This window comes from Solanum lycopersicum, chromosome 4 (assembly GCF_036512215.1).
Source record: "Solanum lycopersicum chromosome 4, SLM_r2.1".
NCBI classification, from domain to species: Eukaryota; Viridiplantae; Streptophyta; class Magnoliopsida; order Solanales; family Solanaceae; genus Solanum; species Solanum lycopersicum.
In genome coordinates, this window is record NC_090803.1 from 12,931,081 (window position 1) to 12,939,408 (window position 8,328).

The 8,328-nt window shown below is 38.6% G+C and overlaps 1 non-coding gene across 1 annotated transcript; it reads left to right on the forward strand.

Moving 5' to 3' along the window:
• The first annotated feature begins 1,294 nt into the window (after nucleotides 1–1,294).
• On the forward strand, nucleotides 1,295–1,375 carry TRNAL-CAA (transfer RNA leucine (anticodon CAA)). Its single transcript has one exon. It is a non-coding gene; the product is annotated as a tRNA-Leu (tRNA).
• The last annotated feature ends 6,953 nt before the right edge of the window (nucleotides 1,376–8,328 follow it).

Genomic DNA, 8,328 nt, shown 5'->3' on the forward strand with positions numbered 1-8,328 from the left:
GAATCTCCCACTCCAGTCGTTGCTTTTCTTTCTTTTACTTCGAAAGTAATTGCTTCAACTTCAGCCACTCGAATTTTCGATATTCCTTTTAATTTTTTATCAAACGAATGACATCTTCTTTTGGAATTCTAGCTATTCTTAGCATGATATTGGGAAATCTCATTGCTATTATTCAAACAAGCATGAAATGTATGCTTGCATATTCGTCCATAGGCCAAATCAGATATGTAATTATCGGAATAATTTTTGGAGGCTCAAATGATGGATATGCAAGCATGATAACTTATATGTTGTTCTATATCTCCATGAATCTAGGAACTTTTGCTTGAATTTTATTATTTGGTCTACGTGCCGAAACTGATAACATTCGAGATTATGCACGATTATACACAAAAGATCCTTTTTTTGCTCTCTCTTCAGACCTATATACTTATCCCTAGGAGGTTTTCCTCCACTAGCAGATTTTTTTGGAAAAAACTATTTATTATGGTGTGGATTGTAGGCAGGCCTATATTTCTTGGTTTTAATAGGACTCCTTACAAGCGTTATTTCTATCTGCTATTATCTAAAAATAATCAAGTTTTTAATGACTAGACGAAACCAAGAAATAACACCTCACATGCGAAATTATAGAATATCCCATTTAAGATCAAACAATTCCATCGAATTGAGTATGATTGTATGTGTGATAGCATCTACTATACCAGGAATATCAATTTACCTTATTATTGCATTTGCTTGGGATAGCCTTTTTTAGCTTCTAGGGTCTATTTCTTAGTTCCAGATCCCTCTTACTAACTGGAATCAAAGAATTAGTAGATCTGTTCAGCCCAAAATGGGAATGGACTAGGGTTATGAAATTATAATCTAATGATCGAGTTGATTCAATGATTATAAGTTTGTTCTATACTGAACCAGGCTTGAATAGGATTATATACATTCTCATAATGATAAGGGGTCATTCGGGCCTATCTAAATAGATACTATGTTCACATATGGATCCCTACATCTTACATTCCATTTAGGATTAGGAATACGCGTAATCAGACCTGCTTTTTACACATCTCTATTGGGACCCTGTTCACCTCTTTAAGTGAATCGAGAAATAAGTTTGATTGTCCATCTTTTTATAAATATCAGGCATTGCATTCTCCGGATAATTCAAATCGAAGCAATTAGATGTCCAACTTGGGCCTATATGACATGACCGATCAATAGATCCACCTTTCTCATATATTCCATACATCACACTAGATAAATATCATATTCATGGAATACGATTCACTTTCATGATGCCTTGGTGGTGAAATGGTTGACACGCGAGACTCAAAATCTCGTGCTAAAGAGCGTGGAGGTTCGAGTCCTCTTCAAGGCATAATATTGAGAATGCTCATTCAATGAGAATTCTCTTTGAATTGGAAGAAATTAGGCAACGGATCGCGAAATCCTGGTGATATTATCTACCTAATGAATGGGTAGTCCTCTTTAAAATCGTCCGCCCATAACCCAGCAGATAAAGTATATTACATAGTCCAGGGATTGGCGACTTACCCATTCAGGGACTTTTGCTCTAGACGTTCCTAAAATGGAAACTATCGGGTAAATTCAATATAAAAGACGCCTATTGGCATTCCAGAATACTTCTTGGTCGTGAATATCTAAACTGGTTGTTTATTGTTCAAAAATTCTTGTTTAGGCAGATCATACCATCAATACATAGTGTTTTGATCTAAGATTTCAATTCTTCCATGTTTTTGCAGTATCATATTCTTCCATGGAACTAAGGTCCAAAATATGGAAGAAACAAGCATTTCCATGACTCTACCACCCAGTCAATTTTGTTCCACTTAATCCCTCTTTCATGTACACATATCTTTCCGGCTAAGGAATTGGAAATCTTTGTCCTGTTACATGAATCCAATTTTCATTTCATCTAGAAAAAGCCATCTTTTTCTCAACAATGTCTTTGGCATTTGATCCAATAGCGTTCCATTAGATAGGAAGAGATTTGAAATACTGATATCTCTCGGATAGTATATTAGAATGGAAAGATCCATTAAGTAATGAATTTTTGTTTCTAAGACATCTTTGATGATTAATCAACGATTCGAAGTGCTTTTCTTGCATATTCTTGATAAACAAGCGTTTATATAGAGATGTCGGAGGATCTGTTTGGGAAGTAAGAAGCCCCTTTGACATCTCTTCATCTGCAAATAATTCTTGATGTAAAACACAGAGCCAGGGGGATGATCTTTGAATAGGAAAAAGAGTGGATCTGCAGGGTCCCAAATAAATTGGCTTATTAGAAAAAAGCCTTGAGATCTATCGCGTGTCTTGGTAATACATGGTTCCACTCTACAAGAACACTGAATCATTCTCTGGAAGCTCATACTCTTCATCATAAATGATCGGCTTGCCCTGAAAATGACCTGGACTAATAGGGAAATCCCAATTCATTGGGACTTTCGATACAATCAAATAGAAATCCCCAAGGGCTCCATAATCTAGGAGCCCAAACTATGTGATTGAATAAATCCTTCTGCGGGTCAAAGGTTCCTTCTCCCTCCCCTTCTTCAAACATCGATTCATATTTTTCATAGAGAAATCTCTTATCAAGGATAGACCAAGAGCCTTTTTGCATCATATCTAAGGGATTCCTTGGTTCGGGCCAAAGAAGCAATGTCACTCTATCATTATCAAACTGACTGCAATCTTTTTCTATCTGTGAAGATCCCACCAGGGCGCCCTCTACTTCTAATAGGCCATGAACTAGATCAGAATCATTCTCAACGAGTCCATAAGAAGTTATCCCATTTTTTCATCGGGTACGGATAAAGACCAAAGATCTTGAGCGACCAATTCGACAGAACAATTCAAAAGATAAATAAGTATCGTTAATCTCTTCATGCTTGTTCCAAGCTCGAAGTACCATTTGTACAAATAAGGATCCCCTTCATTACATGATTTCTTTTTTATATAGATAGATATAGGATCTATGGGGCAATTACTTAGAAGTACATTTGTGCTACAACCCTACCTATCTAATAAAAAAGGATTCCATGATCTTGAACCGATCTTACCTGGGATCGCAAATCCCATGTTTGTCTATGAAGAGCAGATCTAATTGTACTGGTATTGATAATTTATTTCTTCTGTGTAATACTAATCGATAGGACCTCATTAGTAAGTGCTACAAGATCTCGTGCATTGGAACCCATGGTTATGGACCCGAATCCCTTAGTATGGAACATATTCATTTTCAAGTTAAATCCCCAAGTATATGAAAAAGTGAATAAGTGATTTCATTGTTGTGGAATAAGAAGCCTTCGTATCTTAATGAACGTATTTAATTTATTCAGGGCTATTAGAGCGGGATCCCCTTTTTGGGGAATATGAGTCAAAGAAATAACAAAAATATTTCTATTAGAACATCTTTTACAATCCCTGGAGAGATGGTTCACTAATAGACCGAGGGATATGTCATTTGACTCATTCACATCCAGATCATGAATGTTTGGAATCCATATTATGCAAGGATACATTGCTTTTGCTAATTCGAATCGAAGTATAAAATCAATCTATTTTCGGCATCATATCCACAGTTAGCCCATTCATCTTAGTTAGCAGTTCCAGCTCTGTATCAAGGTCACGATAGATATCGTCACTAGCATCAAGATTGTCACTATCATCAATATCGTCACTATCATCAATATCGATCTCATCAAGAAGAAAATATTTAGACTTGTTATCTAGGAACTTGTTTAGAAATACCGTAATGAAAGGAACATACGAGTTTGTCGCTAGGTATTTGACCAAATAGAATCGTCCTGTTCCTATAGAACCTATCAATAAAATACCCCTAGAGGAGGATAAGGGTAAGTGGAGCGAAAAGGGTTTTCCATGACATGGGAAATGAAAACTATTTTCCCCACATGAAGTTTGTGAATAAGTGATTGTATGATAATGATCAAGGAATATCCATCTTTCTACTAAACAGGATGGATTTAACTCATAATTTATTAGATGCTTTTTATGAATGTCAACTAAGTATTGTATGTAAATTGCTGTGGTTGTTCAATCATTTGATAACCAGAGTCATTCTTTGATAAATGATCACTATGAGTCAAAATCAATATAATTTGATCAATCTTATTTTCCATCATTAAGGTGGAGAACTGAACCAAGAATTCTCTTTCTTCATCATCAATTGAATCACTGTTCGCGACCCAGGTTTCTATTTTCTCATCAATCCAATACCTGTTCACCTTTTTTTATTTTTCTTATCAATGAATAGATCTTTTTAATTGTATGACTTTGATGTCTCGTATTTCTCAAAAAAGTAATTCGATTGATGGGATTTGGTATGTGATCGATGATCTTGATGAGATTGATATTGCAATTTTTCTTCTTAGGACGTATTGATTTGACCCATAAGTGGGACCAAGCATGTTTCCACTAGAAGAAGAACCCCATATCATAGATGATGAAGTCATCAAAGATTTTACCCTTTTGAACTCTGTCTGTAACTCATTAGAGGCCCGGGAAAAAAGAAGAAGATGTGTACGAATGAGATATCCAACAACAAGAAGAAGGAAAAGGATTGAAGGAACTCCCGAGCATTTGGCGATATCAGATGTGTCGATATCAATAGTGACTCATTATTTCGATGAATCATTTCTTCGGACAGAAGAAGATTATGTAAACACTTACTCGAGATCTCACTTATGAAATTCCATTATGGAAGACACAATTTTTCTGATGAATTACCATGATATACCTGATCCATGCATAATATCAGGAAAAACAGATATAAATTTTGACTGCTACTTAGTATTGGCAATAGGTCTGAAAAAGTATCTAAAAATATCAAATTTAAATATTTTTACCCTGTCGAACTAAGGAACCATAGCATATATGTCTGGAATAGATTCCATTTTGAGAGAGTTGAAAAAGCACTATCTCGTTGAAAGGTTCTATACGTCTGCACTTTCCCAATGCATTTCTTTAGATAGAGACTCCATTTTTTCCTCTTTTCGGATGATAACTCTTTCTCAGAATATAGAGTGTGAATCAAACCCATGTTTGAATTGAAATTGAGATACTGATGCAAGTTCTTCCCTTCTGAATCAGATAGATTCATATCTGAAAGAGGTTGACATTTTCTTTCAAAATTAACTATTTGCCCATCTTTTAGAGGTGTTCCGAAAATGTCTGCGATCGAGTAAATATCTCTTCGAACGAATGGATCGGATCGACTTGGAAAATGGAAAATATTATGATTGGTTCAATTGCATGGTGCCAACGAAATCGAGTGCTAATTCCAATTTTAATTGAATTAACCGACTGATGTGCTAGCGGATATTTATTTTGAATTCGATAATTTTGGAAAAAACATTTCGATATATTAATTTTTTTATTATTAGAATTAATCCTACGACTTCTGGTTCTAGGGTTTCCACACTTGAAAAAAAATTGGGGCATGTCGTGCAAATCATCGGTCCGGTACTAGATGTAGACTTTCCCAAGGCAAGATGCCAAATATTTATAACGCTCTGGTATTTCAAGGTCAAGATGACTACTTCATGCATGCTCCACTTGACTCGGGGGGTATAGCTCAGTAGGTAGAGCTCCGCTCATGCAATTGGGTCGTTACGATTACGGGTTGGATGTCTAATTGTCAAAGCGGTAATGATAGTATCATGTACCTGAACCAATGGATCACTTTTTCTATGTAATGGGGAAGAGGACTAAAACGTGCCACTGAAAGACTCTACTGAGACAAAAATGGGCTGTCAAGAACGTAGAGGAGGTAAGATGGGAAGTTGGTCAGATCTAGTATGGATCGTACATGGACAGTAGTTGGAGTTGGCGGCTCTCCCAGGGTTCCCTCATCTGAGACTCTGGGGAACAGTATCAAGTTGGCCCTTTCAAAAAGCTTGATGCACTATCTCCCTTCAACCCTTTGAGCGAAATGCGGCAAAAAAAAAGGAAAATCCATGGACCGACCCATCACCTCCACCCCGTAGGAACTATGAGATCACCCCAAGGATGACTTTGGCATCCAAGGGTCACGGACCGACCATAGAACCCTGTTCAATAAGTGGAACGCATTCGTTGTCCTCTCTCAGGTTGCGCAGTCAGGGTCAGAGAAGGGCAATGACTCATTCATAAAACCAACGTTCTTAAGACCAAAGAGTCAGGCCGAAGGGGGGAAATCCCTCCGTTCGTGGTTCTCCTATAGTTGGATCCTCCAGAACCACAAGAATCCTTAGTTAGAATGGGATTCCAACTCAGCACCTTTTGAGCGAGATTTTGAGAAGAGTTGCTCTTTGGAGAGCACAGTACGATGAAAGTTGTAAGCTTTGTTCGGGGGGAGTTATTGTCTATCGTTGGCCTCTATGGTAGAATCAGTCTGGGGACCTGAGAGGAGGTGGTTTACCCTACGGCGGATGTTAACGGTTCGAGTCTGCTTATCTCCAACTCGTAAACATAGATGATACAAAGTTTTATGATAGCACCCAATTTTTTCGATTCAGCGGTTCTATCTATGATTTATCATTCATGGACGTTGATAAGATCCATCCATTTAGCAGCACCTTAGGATGGCATAGCCTTAAAAGTGAAAGGGGAGGTTCAAACGATGAAAGGCTTACGGTGGATACCTAGGCACCCAGAGACGAGGAAGGGTGTAGTAATCGACAAAATGCTTTGGGGAGTTGAAAATAAGCATAGATCCGGAAATGAAAATAAGCATAGATCCAGAAATTCTAGAATAGGGCAACCTTTCGAACTGCTGTTGAATCCATGGGCAGGAAAGAGACAACCTGGAAAATTGAAACATCTTAGTAGCCAGAAGAAAAGAAAGCAAAAGTGATTCCTGTAGTAGTGGCTAGCGAAATGGGAGTAGCCTAAACCGTGAAAATGGGGTTATGGGAGAGCAATACAAGCGTCGTGCTGCTAGGCGAAGCAGCCTGAATGTTGCTGCCTAGATGGAGAAAGTCCAGTAGCCAAAAGCATCACTAGCTTACGCTCTGACCCGAGTAGCATGGGGCGCGTGGAATCCCGTGTGAATTATCAAGGACCACCTTGTAAGGCTAAATACTCCAAAGTGACCGATAGCAAAGTAGTAACGTGAGGAAAGGGTAAAAATAACCCCCATAGGTTAGTGAAATAGAACATAAAATCGTTAGATCCCAAGCAGTGAATGAGATGGCGACTCATAGGTAGTGTCTTGGTTAAGGTAACCCACTGGAGCCTTAGCAAAAGAGAGTCTTCATAAGGAAAATGTCGCTGCTTATGGACCCGAACCTGGGTGATCTATCCATGACCAAGATGAAGCTTGGGTGAAACTAAGTGGAGGTTCGAACCAACTGATGTTGAAGAATCAGCAGTGAGTTGTGGTTAGGGGTGAAATGCCACTCGATCCCAGAGCTAGTTGGTTCTCCCTGAAATGCGTTGAGGCACAACAGTTGACTGGACATCTAGTGGTAAAGCACTATTTCGGTGCAGGCCACGAGAGCGGTACCAAATCGAGGCAAACTCTGAATACTAGATATGACCTCAAAATAACAGGGGTCAAGGTCGGCTAGTGAGACAATGGGGGATAAGATTCATCATCGAGAGGGAAACAACCCCGATCACCAGCTAAGTCCCCTAAATGATCGCTCAGTGATAAAGGAGGTAGGGGTGAAGAAAAAGCCAGGAGGTTTGCCTAGAAGCAGCCACCCTTGAAAGAGTATGTAATAGCTCACTAATCGAGCGCTCTTGCGCCGAAGATGAATGGGGCTAAGCAGTCTGTCGAAGTTGTGGGATGTAAAAATACATCGGTAGGGGAGCGTTCCGCCATAGAGATAAGCCTCCGTGCGAGTGTGGTGGACGAAGCGAAAGCGAAAATGTCGGGTTGAGTAACGCAAACATTGGTGAGAATCCAATGCCCCGAAAGCCTAAGGATTCCTCCACAAGGTTCGTCTATGGAGGGTGATTCAGGGCCTAAGATCAGGCCGAAAGGCGTAGTCGATGGACAACGTGTGTATATTATACTACTCCTAGTTAGTCCCGAGAGACGGAGAGGGCTAGGTTAGCTGAAGGATGGTTATGGTTCAAGAATGTTTTCGTCGTTTTTTTACAAAATTAAATAGTAAAATAAAAATATTCTAAAACGATGGACGACGTCGCTATTGTTAAATTTATATATAATTATTTTTAATTAAAAGCAACGGACATCGTCTATGTTTATATTAAATAAATAATTATTAATTTTATATATAATTGAAGCAAAATTTGTGGAAAAAAATGACGGACTGGGAGATGCTGTCCGTCGCTTTTTGT